This window comes from Eptesicus fuscus, chromosome 4 (genome assembly GCF_027574615.1).
Source record: "Eptesicus fuscus isolate TK198812 chromosome 4, DD_ASM_mEF_20220401, whole genome shotgun sequence".
Taxonomy (NCBI): Eukaryota; Metazoa; Chordata; class Mammalia; order Chiroptera; family Vespertilionidae; genus Eptesicus; species Eptesicus fuscus.
Genome location: NC_072476.1, coordinates 89,952,528 through 89,974,916, shown reverse-complemented (window position 1 = coordinate 89,974,916; position 22,389 = coordinate 89,952,528). Strand labels below are relative to the sequence as shown.

General features: G+C 37.1%; 1 pseudogene; it reads right to left on the bottom strand.

Moving 5' to 3' along the window:
* Positions 1-16,121: 16,121 nt before the first annotated feature.
* LOC103305294 (ubiquitin-conjugating enzyme E2 variant 1-like) lies at positions 16,122-16,565 on the bottom strand (annotated as a pseudogene).
* Positions 16,566-22,389: the final 5,824 nt, after the last annotated feature.

Here is a 22,389-nt window from a genome sequence, read left to right as displayed (position 1 = left end):
CCAAGGTTTGATTACTGTTATGGCAGCCAGACAACTCTATGATGCATGGGAACAGCATTCCTGACATCTCAAGTGCTTCAAGTATTTATTAAGCGAGTTGATGCCTTTCTACCAATATCATAATTCACACAGTTAATAGCATCTTAGCAACTGAGGTACTTCAGCAAGCCAGGGCTTTTCAATATCCCACTTAGTGCCAGCAATGAAGGCTTTCCTACCATCTGGCCAACAAGAGATCTGATCCCCCGATCCCATCCTCAGGGTCTATTCCTCAAACCTCTTTTGTTTTCATCTCCCTTTATTTTGGTTCTCCTGTAAGCAGACCTGAGACAACAAGGATTTGAGTGGAAATTGTTTCTTCAGAAAGAGATCCAATAAAACATTAGTAGGGGAGTGGGAAAGTGGCAATAGTTAAGGGAAAAAACACACAGAGCAATAAGATGTTCACTTATCAAATCAGTTGCCACTGTGGGCACCTGGAGGTTAATCTCTCTGAAGGTACTCTGGTGACAGTGTAATATATGCTCAGAGGTCTTCCAACTAAGGAGCAAGAATTATGTAGTATTTTCCCACCAAACCTCTAATGTCAGTGGATGAGGGTCTCTTCAGGGGCACTTACGCTCCATCACTCTGGCTTGCTCTGAACTTGGATCAGTGTTCTCCTCAGGCTAGAAAAACACCTTGAGGCTAAGATCACATATATTTTTAATAGGCAGCCTCCATCCTGTAAAGCATAGACCTGACACTGACAGTTTATATTACTAGCACAGAATCTAGAAATTTGTACCAGGATAGCACACACAGAGTGATCAAGGATTAAAGTTTGCTATCAATGACATGGTGGACTAGTCTGTATACAAAAGGAAATTAATTTCAGAAAGAATTGGAAAATTAGGGGAAAGAGCAATTAAATGATTAGATGCAATGATGTGAATAAAGGACAGGCGTGGGGGGAAGAATAGAATATTACAAATAGAAGGTTATTAGTATCCTCCAACTCACATAGAAAAATAGACATTGTGGAGTTTCAAGTTTACATGATACTTCAGTCTTAGATATGTCTACAAATAGCATTAAGAAATTGATAGAGACACAGGGTTTTCCTTCACAGCCCCAGCTGCTTTTGGTATAGCATAAGCTGTCTTCCTCTTCCTCATAGCTAGGTCGGCATGACTCTATTGTTGAGTGTTGACCTATAAAGGCCATGGTCATATTCTCGGTCAAGTCATACTCCTGGGTTGCAGGCTCAATTTCCAGTGTGGAAAGTGCAGGAGGCAGCCAATCAATGATTCTCCCTCATCATTGATGATTCTATCTCTCGCTCCCTCTCCCTTCCTCTCTAAAAAAATAAATAAATAAATAAATAAATAAATAAATAAATAAATAAATCCATCAGATACTGGCCATTTCCTACAGAGTGAATTCTAAACCACTGAGACTTTCTAAACATTTGCATTCCAACCTTAGGCTGCCTTTTCAGTCTATCCCCCATTAGGAGCCCTCTTGCTTACTAGTTCTGAACCCATGTAGGTATTCTTTTATCTCCACATATGCTTTTCCAGATCCATAGTTTTTCTTTTCCTTCCTAATGAGCATGTATCACTTTCACTAACCCTGTTCATTAAATGCTATTTACAATGCTAGCCTACATCATATGCAATACTTATATGAACTTTTTAAAGTCACCCTAACATGATTTAATTTCTCCTTTAATGTCATATGTCTATTGTCATATAGATTTTGCAATTTGACATATACATCAAATTCTTCTAGTGATGTGTAGGTCATTCGTTCCCTTTCATTGTAAACACGTAAGAATAGGATAGATATTTGATGGAACAGCTATAGAAGGCATTACATAATTGCCTCTTGCCTGGGGATTTAGACGAAAAGAATAGCCATGTGCTTTTGGAGTCACTCAGCCCTCTCATGTTAGAAGATTTCACATATTTCTATGATAGCATTTCCATCCATTAATCTAGTATCTGAATACTTCCCTCCTGGATTTTTTAAAACTGTACATTCTGGCATTTTTATTTAAAGCAAAATTTAAAATATGCAAAAATAAATCTAAACAAATAATCAAATTAAAATGTCCTTTCTTTAAAATCTGCTATTCATTAAATCTGAGAAAGTCGCCTATGACTGCTAAGCATGAACCTGGTGCTCTTCAGGGACACTGCATGTCAAAATGAATCATGATTAAGAAGGGAGCCTAATATATAGTGATGAAAGATGATTTGGCTTTGGGTGGTGGGCACACAGTATCATAGAAATGTGCACTTGAAACCTATGTGATCCTATTGAAAAATGTCAATGCAAGACATTTAATTAAAAAGATAAAATAATGAAAATGTCATTAAGCCACTAATCTAGGAATGCCTGACTGCCAAAATCTTGTTTTTCTCCAACATTCCTTCCTAGTAGACCCCAGGAACATATCCCAAGACAGCAAGAGCCAAGCTCCTGAAATACCTTAAAAGGTTATCTGAAGATTCATACATTACCAAGTGCCCTTCAGTATAAAATGATAATTGGTGTGTGTGGGGAAATTTGGGGGTACAGTATAACTGAGAATTCCTTCCCCTGAAGCCCATCATTGGACTCTACCTCTGTGAAAGACCCAAAACTTGATCATCATCTCTGCATTGTTAGTCATAATACTATAATATTTGAAATTTTAATAGATATTAGTTCCCATAAATATGTCCCTTAGTCCAAAGTCTACCTCACTGTAGCCACCTCTTAAAGAGGCATAAGGTGATACTTTAGAAAGAGTAATAAAAAGGAATAAGTGACCAGCTGGAGTTATAACTCCCAAAAGGAAAAACAGAATTTTTATTTGTTTTAGAAAATGCCATGTACATGGCTCTTTAATAAGTGCTTTTAATGATGTTAGATTGTTAAAGTGGCAGATGCCCATTAGGAAGGTTATTTCTTATTTGTGATTTTGAGTGTTTAGGTCATGCTTATTTAATCAATTACACAGTAGCTCATGAACTATGCCATGAATATGAGGTGAGCATTTCATCTATGAATGATTTTCCATGCATCTATTAGAATAGTAATTGCACATGCAATTTCAATTTTCTAGGTACTCTAATTTACGTATACTGCAGTATATTACTCTATAAGTACGTAAAGCAAAGTTAATGTCTTATGTTTAGACATTATAAACTTGATACATTCTCACATATTCTAATAATTTTATTATATTTTCTTTTGTGTTTCCTATTTCATACTTAGCTTGGGAGATTAAAAAATTAATGTACCAAACTAAGGGAAAGTATCACTCCTATTTCCAAAACTACATAGAAATATGGTTGAACAGTTTATGTGATCAACAAAATACACTGGAGATCAGATGTTAGAATATTCTTTCTAAAATTAGAATGAATTCTCCAAATGTTAGAAAGAACATAAACTTTCCTTTTGATAACATGGTTTTGAAAGTCTGTTGTTTCACTCTTTAATTACTGGGCACAGTTTAATCATAGACTATTTTGTCTCTGTGTGTGTTTGCATGCATTTGTGTATTCAGGGATCTGATGGCACATTAGCTGTTATTTAATATTTTTGTCCCCTGTCTAAGCAGAATTATGCCATAACTGATGCTATATCTGACACTGATATATCTGTTTGTCATATTAAAATTTAATTATAAAATAGAACGTACATGTGAAGACAGAAGCTAAATATGTTTATATAAGTTGAAAAAACTCAAGCTTATTTCAGAAAATTGATTTTGTAATATCTCATGAAATTCATATAGAAAAAAAACAAGCAAAGTCATCAGCAATATTTTCAAATGAGAAAGATGAATCTTATTTGAAAAGTGATTCAAATATTAAGCAAGTTAAAGACAGTAACCTATAGGTGGGTCAAAGAAAATAATAGAATAGTTAACATGTATTGAAAAGGAAGAATATTATAGGAAAATCTTGAAGAAGACTATTTCCAAAGTCTGATAAACAAATTAAAAGACTTTAATGACAGAGCATGCCTTGCTGTTTGAGAAGCAGCAAGATGGCCAGTTTGTCTGGAGCAGGTAACTCAGTGGGAAAGGTAAGAGATGAGCAGCTAGATTGTATAGGAAGCAGTAGTCAATGGAAGGGACCATAGCTTTCATTTCAAGTGGCCTGGGAGGTAGGGAAGCTGTCTTAAGGAGAACAACATGATCTAATTGGCATTTCAAAAGATCCACTCTATTTGTTGTGTGAAAAAATGGATTCTAATGAACCACAAGTGGAAACCTGGAGACCAATTAGGAGGGTATTGCTCATGTCTCCATGAGAGATGTTTTGGTTGGACTAAGGTGGTAGTAGATGAGATGTGGAAATAGTTGAATTAAAGATCTTGTGAAATTTTATCTAAAAATATTATTAGACTATGCTAAAATGTGAGAAAAAAAGACAACAACAACTCTGAGTTTTGAGTTGTGGGCAGCTTGAAAAATGGCAGTTTCACTTACTGAGTTAGAAAATGCTGGGAAAGCATTTAGGTTAAGTTCAGGGCAGCTGTTAATCCAAGACAGTCAGGTGTATGATTCTGGAGTTCAGAGAGGAGATTTTCACAGTAGGGATATGAACATATCTGGGATAGACTGAGAGCATATTGCAGTAAGGAGCTTAAATGGAGAAAAGAGGTGAGAATTCAGTTCTGGGAGATGCAAAACTTAACAGGTTCAGGGAGGGGGGTGGGGATCTTAAAGACAGAAGGCCTTAACAAGGAAGGATGAGAATAAACTCTCAGTGGGGATATAAGAAAAATCAGGAGTGTTTGGTATCCCAGGGAATGAAGCCTTTCTATCTCCGTTTCATTCTTATAACTACTCTGGATGAAAGAATAGATAGCTATCTTAACTATTGGAAAAACACCTGAGCTTCAGAAACATAATTGACATGTTCATTATTATAAAGTTAGTAAATAAAAACAATGTTCCTAGGACAATATGTCTTCTGAAACCTCAACTGAATAGAAAAATATCTTGAAATAAAATTTAAAATCCTACAAGAGTGGTTTTTTAATAGAGAAAATCATGTTAACTATCAGCAGACCTTCAGTAAAAGTGTAAATTTATAGCCTTTGAGCAAAGTACTTAAATTTTATTGATGATAGATGCCTTTCCCAGAAGGGAGAAGGAAGCCTAAAGCTCATCTTTCTTTTTATCCCAGGTTCAATATGTCTGAAATATTCCAGTATAAAAAGTGGTTGTCCTGTAATACACACTAGTATAATTAATATATTAGACAAAAACAAGGTTACTTATTTTATAGATCAAATTCCACAGAGTCCTAGAAGATAAAGCTAGTAATGTTAAACATTTTTAAAAGTATGCGTAGGTCAACAGAGTTCCAAAGAGCTATCCATATTTGATGGAAATCAAAGGAACATAGTTTAGCTACCAAAGAAAATAAACTAAAACAAAAAAAGTAGAAAATTATAAGTAACATGTTTCTTTACCATAATTACTTTATTCTAAAATATCAATTTGGGGTGGAAAATAATTGAGTTTACTTTTATTATGGCTTTGAATACTATTATTATAAATATGCTAGAGGCCTGTTGCACGAATTCATGCGTGGGTGGAGTCCCTCTGCCTGTCCGGCAATCTGGGCCGATAGTGGGCAGGGAAGGACCTCAGCAGGGACCACGGGAGGGCTCCAGGGCATGTCCGGCCCCATCTCACCCAGTCCCGATAGGCCAGACCCCAGTAACAAGCTAACCTACCGGTCAGAGCGTCTGCCCCCCTGGTGGTCAGTGCGCATCATAGCGACTGGTCAAGTGGTCGACCATTCAGTCCCGTCAGACACTTAGTATATTAGGCTTTTATATATGTAGATTGTTATACCAATGTGTACTTTTACTTTTAAAATATAACTTTGATAACACTTTTATAACTAATGAATGTAACATGTACCAATACCATAATTTAAATCAAAGTTTATGTTCCTGACTTCATTTTTCTCAGATTTTCTTCATTTTTATCACATTTTAAGCACATTTTAATACAAGTGATTATTTCTGCATTTTAATCTTTCTATAGATTGCTTCAATACTTAAGCAAAAATGACTTATATAGTGGTGGACAAAGTAGGTTTATAGTTGTGAGTATGCAAAACCATTTATTCTTGGATTATTTATTAATTATTTATGATTTGCCATACAAACAACTATAAACCTACTTTTGCCCACCCTCATATACTAGTATTTCTTAGCCAACAAATTAGTTATTTCAACAGTTATATAATGGGGTTCATTTTTGTATATGTGCATTGAATGGCATATGAAAAACCCAAGTTCAGTGTATATCTTGATTTGTTTCTTCTGCTGAGATGTCTCAAATTGTTCTTTGTCTTAGAAAAGTCAAAACATTAGCTCTATGTATCTAAGTGTTTTTAGGTCTAAATTTTTCTTGCTGGAAAGTGCTCTTTCCACTCTAAAATTTTTTCCTCATTAGAAGTAAATATTTCTAACAGCATAGGTTTTAATTCTTTTTGTTTCCTAATACATTACTTATATAACTCATAAGTACTATGAATGCGTATATTATATTGATATTTTCTGTCTTTGCTGGCTCTCATTTAAAATTTGTTATTTTATCTTTAATTTTTATTGAGATGTCCTGGATACAACCTCTGGCATTTTGTTCTAAGTATATATGTCAGAGTAAATTAGGGTATAGAACACCTCTCTAAAATAATTTAACTAGATATAAAAAAGTCAATTTGGTCAACACTTGACATAATGTACCTTAGGGATCAATCAAGAAATGTTATAAGCTTCAAATATAATGATCATTGAGAAAATACACACACACACAAAAACAAAACAAAACAAAAAACAAAAAAACACACACAGGAATTTCTGGTGATAGTTGTATTAGTTTTCAAGAATAACTGATTTCTTCATATACATGTTAAATACCTAAGTCAACAACTATGAATTTCTATCAATATCCCCAATTTGGAAAGAAGAAAGTGATTGCACTTCTCTTTTGTTGTCTTTGTGTAAATTATGTGTGTGTGCTGGTATATATCTGTACATGTGAGAATACAGGTCCATGTAATACAGTGAAAATTGGAACCATGGACTGCAGATCACTAAGTTGAATGAAGGGAGCAATTTTATAACATGGGCAAATTTCTCACAAATATAACATAGTAAAGTGGATTAAAACAGAATGTACAATATGTAATCAGTTTTTTTATTCCCTTTACCTTTATGCATTAATTGGTTCTTTTAGGGTCAATATTTTTGGCTGGTTGTATTACCTTCATTATTCAATTTGTTCTGGTATCCCTAAATACCTCCTAATTTTGATTATCTTTCCATATTTAGGCCTAAAGGATCAATTTTATTAATGCTAATAGGGTCCCCTCCTTTGCAATAACTGATCTCTACACTAGAAGAGTGGAAAGGAGTTTCAACTTGAATGTTTTCCCATAATGTTCACAGATGGCTGCCCATACATCATCAGTTGGTAGAACAAGGAAAACTCTATACTAGTTGCACAACCCTCTATTACAGAAACCAAACCTCTACTATTTAAGTTGATCGGATTTCCAATGAAGGTATGCATTTTACAGATTCAACCATTATTGCTTTATGTAAAGGAGATATGTAATTGATAAGGCTAAACCTAAAAACATACATGCAGAAAGTTCTTCATTTTAGTCTAAAATGTCCCTTAATTTCCTCTTCACATTGTTTATTAGTAGTATGTAGAAATATGATTTTATATTGATTCTGTACCATGAAATTCTTCGCTAAATTTTTATCAATTCTTCATTATATTGCAAATTCATTTGAATTTTCTATATTAACAACCATTCAATTTGCAAATACAGGATTACTTCTTAGTTTTTAAAACAAATAACTTTATTTTTTTTCTTAATTTCTATTTTTTAATTACTTTCCTTAGTTGCACTTGCTCAAACTTCTGGGATAATGTAGAATATAAATGGTAAGACTCTTAAAAGGAAAGCATTCAAGTTATTATTATTAAGTTACATGTAAATTGTAGGTTTTTGGTAGGTTATTCTTATTAGGTTGAAAAAATTGATTTTTAGTTTTCATATGGTAAGAATGTTTATAATTAATCAGTGTGGAATTTGTCAATGGCTTCTCTGGAAATGATCATGTGGTTTTTATTTTTTGTTTTATTCATAGGAAGAATTAATATAAGTTCATTTTCAGATGTTAATTCGTATTCCTGGGATAAACCCTGTTTGACTATGCAGATTAACTTTTTAGATGTTGCTGAATGTTTTTTTCTTATTATTTTGAGTATACATGTGTCCATACTCATGAGAGATATAATCAATAATTTGTGTAATACATTTTTTTTAGCTTTTGTATCAAAATAATACTGGCTTAAAGGAATTAATTGGAAACCATCTATTTTCTGAAAGAATTTGTGATGTATTGGTATCACATCTATGTGTTTTTGGTATAACTCAACAACAAAAAATCCCTCTGGGCCCAGTCTCTCTCTATATATTTTTAACTTCTAATCAGTCATCAAAATGTTATTTACAAAACCCTTCTAATTCTGTAACATCAGTAGTGATGCTGCATCTTTAATTCCTGCTTTTGGCATTTGTTTACTAGTAGTCTCTTATTTTCTCAGTTAGCAGATGATTTGTCAGATCTATCACTGTCATGATATAAATATAACTAAGTATACAGCATTATATACATTTTTTTATATACTTGTGTACAGATTGGATGAAGGAGCATAAGGAGAAGACCATCTTAATAGTGCTGGTAGTTTATAGACAATGGGTAAAACTTAACTGGATGGGTATATAGCATAAGAACAGTTAAAGACCAAAAAAGAGATTTCTAAAGTACATTGAGAAAACATACATGACTGTAGCACATTTGTTTATCTAAAACTAAGCTAATTCTCCTTTAAAGTTTGTTCCCACTGCTGGTGGGGAGAAATAATGTTAATTTATTATCATCCAACTAAAATAACACTGTATATTTATGAATATATATTACCATTTTAATCAATTTAAAACCTAATCTATCTCTATAAAAGACTGTTCATCTCTTCCATATGGTCTTCATGCCCTTTTTTTATTCCAAGGATACAAGGATAAAATTACATAGCACTGGTCCTGGGTTCCTCTTGGATATATTAGTACAGAAGGCTGAAAATACTGACAAACATTCTTAGCAAACTTTTGGCAAAATGTAAACAATAGTTGTGTCATCATGCAATGCAAAATCAAAGTTTATGTACCTATTTACTATGAAATTTAAAAGCTATTTGGTAAACACACACACTCCATGAACAATTATTTCCAGGAATTAATGGTAAAATGTTTAAATATGGTGACAGTCAAAGTAGAATTTGAAAGGAGGATTTATATTATTCCACAAAGTGTTTTGAATATTTGACATTTCCCCCTTATTATCCATTGTCTTTCTACTGCACTTTTACAAGTAATTTAATGTTTAATATAATTCACAGCTGATTGGAGCTATCTTTATTATACTTTCCCCTCATGTACTAAGGTCTCTGGAGTCAGAAACACAAGGATAGAGTGGCATCTAATACTAATATTCTGTGATTTTTATATAGCCTTATGTCTTAAAAATTCAGTGCTCCCTGACTGAGGAAAAAATCATTGGCAGTGGGTTGCTTTCGTAAGAGTGGTTCCCAGGGGGTGTTGGAGAAAAGGAAGAAGGTCTAATGAATTAGGCATTGAAGGTTGATCTAAAGAGTCAGCAAGGCTAGAGGGCAGTTTGAAGGGAAGCACAGGGACAGGGAGGTAGCTAAAAAGTGTCATTTCTCTTCCTTGGAGGTAAATGGGCAGTTTGCTTATGACAGAAAAGACTTGAACATCCTCTCTAATAAAATGGTAATATGCAAATTAACCATAACTCTGCTACATAAGCCACGCCCACCAGCCAAGCCACACCCATCAGCCAATCAGGGTGAGTATGCAAATTAACTCCAATCCAAGATGGCTACAGCCACAGAGAGCAAGGTTTCCCAGGTAACAGAGCAAGCCAAGCTTTCCATAGCCATTACAGGCCTAAGCCTCCACTCAAGCTACAAAGTTTCAATTATAGAAGGTAAACAAATTCAAACAAATGGCAGCAGAATGGAGCTTGAGAGAGCAGGCCAGGGTTGCCACCGGTAACAGGGGAAGCAAAGCTTTCCGCACACCCTGGCTGGGCTCACCCGCTTAAGGCTAGAAAGTTTCAATTGTAGAAGGTGAATTAACTGCCACAGAAATGGCTGCCACCCCAGAAATGGCTGCTGCCCCAGGCTACAAAGTTTCAATTGTAGAAGGAAAATAAATTCCAAATACCAGGGCCTCCCCTTGGGTTGCCAGGGGGCATGGCCGGCCTGCAAACCACCACAGGCCCCTCGCTCAGGCCGCCCCACACCCCAAGGGAACCCCCACCCTTATCTGTGACACCCTTCAGGGCAAACCAGCTGGCCCCCACCTGTGCACCAGGCCTCTGTCCTATCTAATAAAAGAGTAATATACAGATTGATCATCACTGCAACACACAATATAGCTGCCCCCATGTGGTCAAAGATCCTGCCCCCATGTGGACACAAGATGGCCACTACAAGATGGCCAGCAGGAGAGGGCAGTTGGGAGGCACCCAGCCTGCAAGGGAGGGCAGTTGAGAGGGACCAGGCTTGCAAGGGAGGGCAGTTGTGAGGGACCAGGCCTGCAAGGGAGGGCAGTTGAAGGTGATCAACCCTGCAGGAGAGGGCAGTTAGGGGTGACCAGGCTGGCAGAGGAGGGAAGCTGGGGGCAAACAGGCTGGCAGGGGAGCAGTTAAGCATCAACCAGGCTGGCAGCGGAGTGGTTAGGGGGTGATCAGGCTGGCAGGCAGAAGCGGTTAGGGGCAATAAGGAAGGCAGGCAGGCAAGCAGTTGGGAGCCAGCAGTCCTGGATTGTGAGAGGGATGTCCGACTGCCAGTTTAGGCCCGATACCACCGGTGGGATCGGGCCTAAACGGGCAGTCGGACATCCCTGAGGGGTCCCAGATTGGAGAGGGTATAGGCTGGGCTGAGGGACAACCCCCTGCCATGCACGAATTTCGTGCACCGGGCTTCTAGTATTTGTATAATGAATAAATGAAATCATACATATAATGAAGGTGGGATAAAGAAGTGTGAAAAGTAAACTGGTAGAAAATGTCCTAATTTCTTCTAGTCATTTTCACAAATATAACCAAATGATTATATATATAACTGTGTTATAGGAAGGCCATATCTACCATATCTAGCCTGAAAGTTTTATAATTTCATTGTCTAACACAATAGCTTTCAATGAGGACTTGAAGGAATTTATGTAAGTTCTGTAAAGAAATACAAAGGAAAGTCTAAGAACCATAAAATGAATAGATATTAATCCTAGACAGGTGAGAATACCCTTCTTCCACTAAAATTCAAGACCAGGATGGGAGAGTGCAAACAATTAGGGATTGTAATTGCTCTACATGCCTATTGGGTATTTCAAAGCTGACTGCACTATTTTTACTGTAATTTAGAATATAAGAACTCTATTAAGGAAAATCGAGAAGTTGCAAAGGTGATATAATTTAATGATGTAATGTAGTTTTTCAGAGCAGGTATAAATAAGCATTGTGAAACTGAGTGTAACAAGAATAATATGTGCCATTCATATCAGATTGTGCCAATACTAAGGGATTAATGCATTCCTCTGTGCTTTCACAGCTCATATTCATTTATTGATGATTCCTATCTATTACAATGAATTGTAAATATCTACTCAATTCCAGAATAGATTGGATGTTTCTTGAAAGCAGAGACCAGTTTCTAATATTCTTTATAGATTAAACCCTAGTATAGCAATAAGCACACACATATGTAGGAAATGCCCACACATAAACATTTTAAATTACTAAACCAAATAGGAGGAAATGCATATAACATTTTGAAACTTGATATAAACTATATAGTATTCAAATGACCTCAAACATCTAAGGTAATCAGTTATTTGTTTCAGCTTGAACAACACTGGAATGCATGAGTTCATGAGGAAATTAATATGTATTAACCATTGACATCTTTGAAACATAGGTAAACATCTTAAATTGAGGATTGTTCACGAGAATTTTCGCTTCATATTACACAGTGTTTTACAAAGTATCATATTTTAAAAAGATATTAGTTTGGAAGAACATGTAATAAATAACTTCAAAATGGAATGGGTATTTAATTTTAAAGTGTGCCTTTAACATTTATGTAAAACATTTTTTGTACTCATTCAATAGAAACTTATCTGGCCACTGGGTAAAGCTAACAATAAAACTACTGGTCCGCAATGTGTTAATAATATATAATATATGTGAGATATGCTGACGTTGCAACCTATTAAAAGTAATAATTATAGATTATACTTGTGCAATTTTAGCAAGATTTAAATGTGACTTTGAAGTTGTCTTTTATCACATGCTAAAATGGAAAATTAAGTAAAAATATAGTTATAGAAGTGAATGCCCAAATCAGGTGATGATGAGTATAACTAGTACTTACTAAGTCTTTAGTGTGTTAAAGTCATTATGCTAATCCCATCATATGTCATCCTTCATATAATTCTCTCCAGACCTTATGAATTGGGTCCAGGTATGCTCCACATGTCTCCTCATTCTCCTGGGAGCAGCATCCACCCAAGACATTTTCTTAGCATCATGAATTGCAGAAGCACAGGAGAGTAAGTAAACCCGCAGGAATATTTAAAAGCTCTGCATTCATCACACCTGCTGATACTTCATTGGCTGAATCTTACTATGTGGTGAAGCCCAAATAGTGGGCTATCCACTATTCACAGAGGTATGCACGGCCCAAAGGAATGTTTTTGTGATGGGGAAGAAGAATGACTATTCACTGGATAATAATCTGACCTATTACACATTGGAATAAAGAAAATTCAGTTTTAGATAATATTGGACCAGGATAAACAATGCTTTAAAAATATAGCTAAAGAAAATGAAATTGATTTTATAATAAAGTTATTTTCAATTATAGCATGGTTCCCTGCAGGAAATAGATGGTGCATACACCATTTTGAAATTTGGGGAGCGTTAATAGAGGGAGAGTGAAGAGAGATAGTCAGGCTATAAAAAGTACAAATGATAACACAGGGGTTTGGGGTTAGCAAAAGCGGGGCGCTGTTAATACAGCTAGCTCTTGAGAAACACACGGGGGAGCCCTGACTGGAGCACACTGATAAACTGCATTAGGACGACTGGCTGACAGAAGCTGTGTTGGATCTGGGCAGTAATTGACCTGTAGCTGTAACCCCACAGGCAGTGAGTCAAGGAGATAAATATCCAGACTTACCCATTGTCATTCCCTCCTATAGCTGTCTGCTGTTCCACTTTGGTTAAATCTAGAAAAAAAAAAAAAAAAAAAAGCCAAGAGGAGTAACAGTCAACCTCACTGATGAATTCATGTAGAGTGGGGAAGTCAGGGGCACTAAGATAAGAATATATCCTGTATAGTGCAGCAAGCAATTCACATTTCACTATAACTTTCAGGTGATGTTTAACTCTTTAATACTCTCTCCTTCATGTACTTCTATTATACTAGTACCAGAGGCCCAGTGCATGAAAATTCATGCACTCGGGGGGTCCCTCAGCCCGGCCTGCACCCTCTCACAGTCTGGGACCCCCCGGGTAGGGTCCCTAGGCCTGGCCTCAGATCAGGGCCTATCGGGGCTTTCCTTCCCCAGGCTGCAGGCAGCTGGCCCCACCCTGACGCTGCCACTGCTTGCCATCTGTGCAGCACTGTCCCCCCCCCTCCCCTGCCACCAGTGGCCTCACTCTGCAGGCAACAGGCTCTGGTGCAAAAGCTTGGCTGGCCTGGGCCTCCCTCTTTCTTTGCTGGGGGGCGGGACCAGCCTGCCTGATCGCCCCTAACTGCTCACCTACCTACCTGATCATCCTTAACCGCTGGTCTGCCTACCTGATCACCCCTAACCACTCTGCCTGCCTGCCTGATTGTTGTCCATAACCGCTTGCTTAGGGGTGGGGTCAGCCCAGAGAGGGGCTGTCTGCCTGCCTGATCTCCCCTAACCGCTGGTCTGCCTACCTGATCACCCCTAACTGCTGGTCTGCCTACCTGATCCCCCCAAACCCCTCTGCCTGCCTGCCTGATTGGCCCTTACCACTTGCTTGGGGGCAGGGCCAGCACTGACTTCTGGTTGGTCAGCCTCCAGTCATTACTGGTCGTTATGACCCAGGATTTTTATATATTAAGTTTGTGCTATTATATGCACTATCCCTTTTTTAGGGAAAGCTATAGAGCTACAGGTAATGAGCTCATAATTACCAATAGCCTCTCAGCTGTCCTGTTTTGTCACAGCCCATAATGAGGTGACTTAATATTAAGAATCATCAAGATTAAGATCATCTGTGGTGCTCTACTTGCCTGAAATTGTGTGCAGCACTCTTCAAAATCTGTACGATGTATATGAGTGTGTTAGAGTGTGAACATCCTCATGAGTAATGTTTAAGGACCCCTACCATAACAAAACATTTAGATCACCTCAATGTGAATCTAGCAAATGACATTAACTAGACAATTTTTTAAAACATATTAACACTTTTATTATATTAAAATCAGGCAATGGTCTGACAATAAAAAGGCTGCTTATGGAATACTGTTATGTTAGACTTAACTTACAGGATGTTAAATCCTTACAAACTAAGGTTTTCCCCAGAAAAAAATTAATGGAAACATCATTGGCTTTTCAGACTTGATAGCTGCTGCTTCGAAAGGTGGTTTTACACAAATACTAAATTACAAAAAAAAAAAAAAATCCTTTACAAGACAATGAATTACTTTTATTTCAGTTTGCATCCACATCTCAGCAATTAGTGGTCCTGAACAGAAAAGGGGAAAAACGCAGCCATTTTCCAGGAAGTCCAATTTTGGGGTTCTGCCTTGCACATTGAGTTCTTTCTTAATCCCTGCTGAGGCCCATGAGAAGCTGCAGCACCAAAACCAAAATATGCACCGAATTCAGGGTTCCTTTTGTTCCAGTTGTCAGATTCCAAACTAGACCCAAAGGGATTGCAAAGATGACCAAATGAGATCTCTGTTTAAAACTTCAATTTGTAAAAGCAATGATAGGAACAACAACAAAAGAAAATCATTCAGAGGGATCATATGTGCTTACAAGTGTCTTCTGTGGCCTTCCTGAGCTTAAAAAACAAACATATCAGCCGATGATGACAGCAAAGAGTGGCAGGGCTGCGGACCCAATTTTCATTTCCTGGGCTGCTGGAGAATAAATGAATGTGGTTCCAAAACTAAACGAGGGAGGTCAGAGACTCTTTCCAACCTTACCTGATAGCTTCTGGCCAAAGCAAGGGAGTGTCATGGAAAGTGTTGGGTGGTGATGGTGCAAGAAAGGGACTTGAAGAGGAGGAAGGAGGAAGCAGCACCCCTCCATATAAGGGTGGTGGGGGAAGATATGGGGAAAGCCCTGAATTCCTCACCAAAGGCCAATTTCGGAGGGAAGCAGAGGGGGTTACAATCTATGCTTTGGCCAAGGGTGGTAGGAGAAAGTGGGGACAGGATGGTGGCTTGGAAGTCAGAGGGGTATCATTTAAGACTTAAAAAAAGAAACCAGGGGTGCAAACAAAGGACCCACACACACCCAGCAGTAGTCCCACATCTACTCTAACAAGCCACCCCAAGCTAGAGGGCTGTGGTAGGGAGGAATGGGGAAGAGAGGGAGAAGACAGAGCCCCCAAGCCATGTAATCAGCAGCAAGGTGATTGTGTGATGTGTCTTTTCACATTTGAGTTAGATGTTCCCCACCAGTTATGATGGGAATCAATTTAAATATACTTTTTTGATCCCAGAAGTTCAACTATGGACAGTGGTTACACTTGACAGGATGATTTATTATAGCACAAGTTATATATTTCAAATGGACAAAAAATTAGTATCATTTACAGTATCTTAAGATAAACTGCCTTTGAACAGGAGCTTCCTTCCCAGTACTTTGAGGTCTACAAGACATATCTAGAAAATTCACTACTGTGGCAAATGAAGACTGCTTAAATCAAAGGGGGGAGGGGTCGGCCTGTGGTTTTCTTTGTGATTAGTTGCTGTACCACTGTCCTTCAGGTGGCTGAGGCAGTTTCCTATTTTCTTTAGACATCATTAGGCGCTGAAGCTCGTGCAGGACAACTTTGATACTATATGAATTCTGCCATTTCGCTAGCACTGATATGGCTCTTGGGTCCACCACTCCATTAGAACGATTAACTCCATTCATAGTAATTTTTGTTACAAATCTTACAAAGGGGGCTGCTTCAGGGTATTTGGGTCCACATTCTATTTTAAGGCTGTATATTCGGTTTTCATAAATTGTGTTTGGAGGCCCAATTATCATCCCTGTCCATCTTGTAAATGTCATGTCTTCATCATCTTCTAGACCCCAGCTAACTGTGCCATCTCCTGCTCCTTTCTGGCCTTCTTTGAGTTCCTCCGGCAGTCAAAAATTGCGAGGGATTTTTACTCCCGAGCTCCTGGTGGCTGCCATCTTGTGTCACTGTCGCTTGAAGGCTAGCCTTCACTAGAAGTTTGACCTTAAGAAAGACATTCAAATTCTGCATGTGTCAATTTCATCATTTATAATAATCTATATAAAACAGGTACAATTATATTACTGGGAAAGGCTTTTGAATGATGCCTTTTACATAATAAGCATTCAATAAATATTTGCTGCTGTTATAACGGAGAGTAAGTTATGTGAGGCCATACATTTGATGATTTCTAACAAATAATTTTTAGAATAAACATGAGAAGAGGTGACAAAGCACTATAAATATTAATAGAATAAATGTTTAAGAGTTCAGTATGTTAAGCAAAATTTTGAATTTCAGTGTCTGGAGATAATGAAAAATAGTGTATTTGTTTCTTGTGTGTTTGTTACATGATTTTATGAGCCTCTTCACTGATACTAAGATGATTTTTCTTCCGTGTTCATTTGAATATTTTAATATTTCATGAATTTCACTACAAAATGTTCAATTTTATGGTAAAATACCTTTATTATTATTATTTTTTAAATGCCAGGCATATAACTTGATTTGTGTCTGTAATGCTATTTTCTGCTTTCAACTTCCAGGAAAAAAAAAACAGGATTAACTTCTTGAGACTTCAGGAGTTATACAACTTTTCGTTGTCTATTTCTAGTTTTCAGCACATCTCCATAAGTCTATCAACATCTTTTTACCACCACAGTGGAACTAGCCTCCATGAAATATTGAAACCACCACTTTCAAGAGAGTATCTCCTGTAGGGGTTCACAACGTTGTCTCCTCAGAATGTGACACTTTGACATAGAGATTATTTTGAGCTGAAGATATTTGAGGCTGAGAGAGTCAGGAGGAGCTTTTACTTCCCCCTTAACTGCCTAAAAGAATGTAGGTAGAGGGCTGGTCTAGAAGGAGAACTATTACCAGAGATAACCACCAAGAACATGAGCCAGGTGTGGTAGACGAGGGCAACTTAGCAAGGTCTATTAGTTCACATACCTCTCTGTTTCCCTTTGCCTCTTCATGGCACAACAAGTATTTATCAACCAAACATTTGCTTCTCTGTCTTCTTATAAATTGTTTCCTCCACTTTGAGGTCCCAGACCCCTACCCTCTTCTCCTTAACTCACAATGACACGGATGCCTTGATTGCCTGACTGTCTATGGGCCTTATATTCTTAGACAACTTCTGTAAACATGGAATCAAGCTTGTTTCACTCTTGTTAATATGTCACATGCCAATTTACTTCTTAGACCAGCCAGAAAAACCTAGAAGGATAGAGGAGAGATTTATCTTTCCTCCCCAACATTCACATCGTTTCCACACTAGAGACCACAAATTCAAGTCTATTTTCTGAGCAGAAAGAGCCAAACCACCCCTTGGGTTTGGCCCATGGAATAATCTCACCTTCAGAGGATAGGTTTGCATTTTACATTCAGGTTCCAAAGTAAGTAAAAAATATATTAGTCCCACAATAATTATGATATCGATTAAACTAGAATTATGTGCATAAACATATTATGGTTAGTACTCATACCTTCTGCTTCTATATCTGGAAAACCTGCCAGTTCCTAAGAAACATATGCTTAATAAAGCCAAAATGGCACAGGGGAGGTACTTGCCATAGAGGCCTGTCAGCCTAACCTAGGAGAAAGATCATTAGCTAGCGGGGTAGACCCCACTGCATGCCCACAATATCTTGGGAAGTTAATTGGTATTTTGAAAAAAGATCCTGGTTAAAACTCCAGAACAAAACTCTCTCTCTCTCTCTCTGTCTCTCTCTCTCTCTCTCTCTCTCTCTCTCAGTGAGCTACACTTGCCCTGTTTTTTCTCCATAGCCATGTGGCCCTAGAAACCACATGGCCCTGCCTGTTGTGCAGATCCCACACACAGGCTCCAGGCGGGAGCCTGGTACAGCAGCAAAGCAACGAATTGTAGTCAAGAACACAAGCAAAGATCGCCAAATGCTGAACTGGGACTAAGCTTTAATATGGCACAGGACCTCTGGACGTTGACTGTATTTCTGACCCTGATTTTCCATGGCAGGACAGATGGAGATGGGACATTGGAAAGACATTCTTTTGATTTTGCATTGCAAATCCATATTACCATCAGATCCCATCCTCCATGTGAGTCCCTAGAAATGCTTCTCCTTGTGACACCACGAGAAACCCACTTCCACCGGCAACAAAATCAGCACCAATTACCAAATAGAGATGGACTAAACATTGTAGGCAACTTCCCTCCTAACATCCTCCAGGACTTTTCCTACTAGCTCTCCCTGGAGCCTAAAAATTATCTTGTCACTTATTTCAGCAGAGTTGTGGTCAATCTCTCTACTAATATGAATTGTCTTGACCCCTCTTGGAATAGTCTCAAATAAAACTTTTGCCTCTACTTGTCTGGTGCAATTTTTATTTAACAGCCTTAATGTAACGTAACTAGAATTTTTAAAAAGGAGGAAATTTGGACACAGAGGAACAAGCTCAAGGAGAATGCCAGGTCAAGATGAAAGCAGTGATTTGAGTGATGATGCAGAAGCCAAGAAACGTGATGATTCCCAGGAAACTACCGGAAGCTGGGAGAAGGGCATGGAAGAGATTCTGTCACAGTCTGCAGAAGGAACCAATTCTACTGACACTTTGATCTTGGATTTCTAGCCCTCAGGGACTGCAATAGAAACATCTTTTTCTTTTTTTTAAGCCACACAGTTTTTAATATACACTTGGTTATGACAGCTCTAGAAGACTAGTGCATCATGTTATATAGTGAAAAGATCAAGGATTCATTGTTAGGATAGCAAGTCTTAAAGACCAATTCTGTTGCTTCTTAGGTTTGAAGACAGGTGAATCATTAAAATTTGTTAAGTCTTCACATCTCCATCTGCACATTTGAATGGCCTAACATTTGACAGGGGTTGACTCATAATAGGACTAAATAAATATTTTGTTATTTTATTTGACTGCCCAAACAATAGGTAACAACTGTGTAAGGTTAAGACAATATTAGCAAAGAGTAGTTTCTAAGAACTATAACCAGAGCTGAGGCACTAAACAGCACAGAAACCTTAACAGATGAGAAAAACCTGAAACTTCAAAATTCCATTTTTTAGATTTCTGTTATATTAGCTTTTTTCCATGGAAACTAAATCATGTTAAACTTTATGCAATGCACAAAACCTTAAAAGTGTCTACTCTACTCCAACCTAGCTTATTTCACTGATATATAACATCATTTCTCTGATATATAACATCATTTAACGAAAACATAGATGTAAATGGCTTTTCTGTTTTCATGAAAATCACTGTACAGAAGGGTGGAGACTAAATAGTCAAAGTAAAAACTTTTTTTTTTAAGGGAGCATAAGTAGAGTGACTTAGAAAGTTTCCATTTCCACCATAAACCTCAGCTTTTTTTTTTTTTTTTTATCACCAACATATGTTTTTTTAACACTATCTCATATTAATGTTGGTGTTTAATAAAGCAATGTGAGAGATAGTATAACACATCTATTGCTATAAAAGGAGAGGTTTTTATAACGAGAAGACAACTGTTTTATGATTCTCTGGTTTTTCTTGTCCTCACAAAAAGCTGAGGGAAAATCAATAGGGATCCATTTAATGTTTGAGTGACTGCCAGATTGACCAATTTCCATGTGAGACAGTGTGCCATAATTTAAAAAAAAAAATTACACCAACCACACATGAAACAAACAGTAATAACAGCAAAATTTTTATAGTAATTTTTAGAGGGGAAAAAAAAGACCTGATAAGAATAATCAGGTGTAGACTGGCCAGGGTGGCTCGTTGGAGCATCCTCCTGTGCACAGAAAGGTTTCGGGTTCAATTCCCAGTCAGGGCACATACCTAGGTTGAGAATTCAATCCACAGTCTGGGTGAGGAGAGGAGGCTACTGATCAGTGTTAATCTCATACATTGACCTGTCTCTTTTTCTCTATCCTTTTTCCTCCCTCTAAAATCAGTAAAAAACATACCCTCCAGTAAGGATTTTTAAAAAAAATCAGGTTAAGAACAGAAACAAATGGTGAACTGCTTTGTTGTCACTTTTCCTACTTGTATTTACCACAGGGAAAATCCTTTTAAAGGTAGTTAAATCAGTGTAAGAATTTAGATATTTTTATTTTATGATCAGTAGACCATATCAGTGTCTGTATTCACAGACTAGGTGAACTGAATGCTTTCAGTAAAAATACTAAATTTTATCTATTTAACAATGGAAAGCTATAGAGAGGCCATTAGACAGAGCATGCATTCTTTTAAGTACTAGTTTTAATCTCCTTAATCCTAGGCTAATTAGCAACAGCCTCTTAAAATAATTATATCAGTCCTTCAATGCAGTGATTTTTCAACTGGTATACCACAAGAATTTTTAAAATGCAATACCTGACAGGGGCACTGACCTGTTTTCCCTCAGATTGTCAAATAAAAACATTACAATAGCTAACACAATAGCCGATCAGTGTGAATGAATCAAAATTATCTGTATTCTTTTTTGTCAGGTCTGCAAAAAATATATTTTTTTTGTGTGCCATAGAATTTTGGTAATTAGTTTATGTGTGCCATGAAATGAAAAAGGTTGAAAATCACTGTTTTAATGCATAGATAACATTTGAATTTGTCAAAAAGGTTTGGTTGTAATCACCAACCAGATTGATGGGGATGAAAGCAATTTCAGCTGCAAGAGATTAAGAGGAAAATATTTCTTTCACCTTTTGAATGGACTATCAGCAAAGACCATATTATCTCTCTGATCCATTACTGTGAAAACAGTTGGCTTCAGCTATTTTGGCTTTTATTTATTTATACATATTTGGCACCTGAAGTTTTCCAAGCTCTATAAGACATCACAGTAAGACAATGAATAGAGCTTGAGTAGATCACAATCCTATAATTTGTAGAGAAGGAGTGATGGGGCCTTGGAGTCAGTAGGGAGCAGAAATACAATGACAACTTCCAAAAAATTCATACCGAAAATAGGATTTTGAAAGGGAAGCCTCATAGGAGCATGAAAATGTCTGGATGGGAAATAGAATGATAACAGAGAGATCAGCTATAAGGTTATTGCAATAGTCCAGGTAAGAAATGAAGAGAATAATTTAAGATTCTGGCAAAGGCAATGGAAGAATAAAGCCAGACTCAAGAGGCTTGGAGACCAGTTGGACATGCAAGGAGAAAGTTATCAGTAAAGAATATTCCCAAGGTTTTAAATTCAAAGGCCAGGTAAATAATAAAAACGTTAACAAAGATTAAGAGCACACATAGATGTCAAAACAAGTTGGAAGAGAATACAGTTTGCTCAGTATCAGAAATGAGTTTCAGAAATGAGGTGGATAGAAGAAAGATCAATAAGAAATTGATCTTCAGCTTGTAAAAGAAAAGCAAAAAGCTTGGAGGTAAAATATAACAGTAGTAGAACTTATTTAGTGAGTAGACTTTGAAGAGGACAGGTTAAAAATATTTTTAAAAGTTGTAAGAGAAAACTTAAGTTTCATTAGGCACTTGAGAAAGATTTATCATAAAACATGAAATAAATCGACCCTTCTCTCCCTTATTGAGAGCTGCCTGGCAGAGTTGCAGGTATACTCATTCTATATTTCTTTCTACTGCTTTAAAATTGAGTTGATTTGTTACCATAAACTCTCCACCATTGAATACATGGAGAGTTTATGGTAACAAATAAACTCAATTTGTTAATAGAAGCTAAAAAGAAAAGAAAAAAAAAAAACAGAAAAAGAAAAAAACACCATAAAGCAAAATTGGTTTAAACTCGTATTAGTTTTCTTTTGCTGCTGTAACAAATTACCA